This window comes from Musca autumnalis, unplaced genomic scaffold (assembly GCF_047663935.1).
Source record: "Musca autumnalis isolate F117 unplaced genomic scaffold, ASM4766393v1 scaffold_4, whole genome shotgun sequence".
NCBI lineage: Eukaryota > Metazoa > Arthropoda > Insecta > Diptera > Muscidae > Musca > Musca autumnalis.
The window spans coordinates 47,271,746-47,273,342 of NW_027411977.1; positions in this window are offsets into that span (position 1 = coordinate 47,271,746).

Consider the following 1,597-nt stretch of genomic DNA (forward strand, 5'->3'; position numbering starts at 1 on the left):
TTCGTGCACTTATAGTTCGGATTTCCAAAAACCTTTCCTTGTTACTCTCCACCACTGACCCTAATTTCAAATTTCAGGATTCCAGCTCTATCCGTTCACCCAAATCCAAATTGTACTAAATTTAGTACCATTTAGTACTTTTCGTACCCTTATAGTTCGAATTTCCAAAAACCTATCATTGTTACTCTTCATCTGTGACCTTCATTCCAAATGTTTGTATTCCAGCTCTATCCGTTCACCCAAATCCAAATTGTACTAAATTTAGTACTATTTAGTACTATTCATGCCCTTATAGTTCGAATTTCCAAAAACCTTTCTTTTCTACTCTCCATCAGTGACCTTAATTCCAAATTTCAGGATTCCAGCTCAATTCGTTCACCCAAACCCAAATTGTACTAAATTTAGTACAATTTATTACTTTTCGTACACTTATAGTTCGAATTCCAAAAACCTTTCATTTTTACTCTTCATCAGTGATCCTCATTCCAAATTTCACGATTCCAGCTCTATCCATTCACCCAAATCCAAATTGTACTAAATTTAGTACTTTTAGTGTATTTATAGTTCGAATTTCTAAAAACTTTTCTTTGTTACTCTCCATTAGTGACCCTAATTTCAAATTTCAGGATTCCAGCTCTATCCGTTCACCCAAATCCAAATTGTACTAAATTTAGCACCATTTAGTACTTTTCGTGTACTTATAGTTCGAATTTCTAAAAACTTTTCTTTGTTACTCTCCATCAGTGACCCTCATTACAAATTTCAGGATTCTAGCTCAATCCGTTCACCCAAATCCAAATTGTACTAAATTTAGTACCATTTAGTACTTTTCGTACCCCTATAGTTCGAATTTACAAAAACCTTTCATTGTTACTCTTCATCAGCGACCCTCATTCCAAATGTCTGTATTCCAGCTCAATCTGTTCACCCACATCAAAATTGTACTAAATTTAGTACCATTTAGTACTTTTCGTACCCTTATAGTTCGAACTTCCAAAAACCTTTCATTGTTACTCTTCATCAGTGACCCTCATTCCAAATGTTTGTATTCCAGCTCTATCCGTTCACCCAAATCCAAATTGTACTAAATTTAGTACCATTTAGTACTTTTCGTACCCTTGTAGTTCGAATTTCCAAAAACCCTTTGGTACATCTTTCTAACTCTCCATCAGTTACCCTCATTCCAAATTTCAGAATTCTAGCTCTTCCCGTTTGTCTAATACCAAGGGTACCATATTTAGTACCTTTTAGTACTTTTCGTACACTTCTAGGTCGAATTTCCAAAAACCCAGCCTTATCTCACCCCTACACACCAACAGCAACCTACACCCAAAATTTCAAGTTTCTAGCTTCAGCCGTTTCGTCTGGGCGTTGATGAATCAGTCAGTCAGTCAGTCACTCACCTCACTACTCTTTTATATATATAGATTAATTATTATACCCTCAGCATTTATGCTAACGAGGGTATATACACTTTCATACGGGCAAAATGTGCCTCATCGAAATAATGGTTTTAGACCCCAAGTATGTTTGGACGAAATGTGTTTCAGACAATTTGGAGTCGATTGAGCAATGTCCGTCCGTCTGTCTGTCTGCC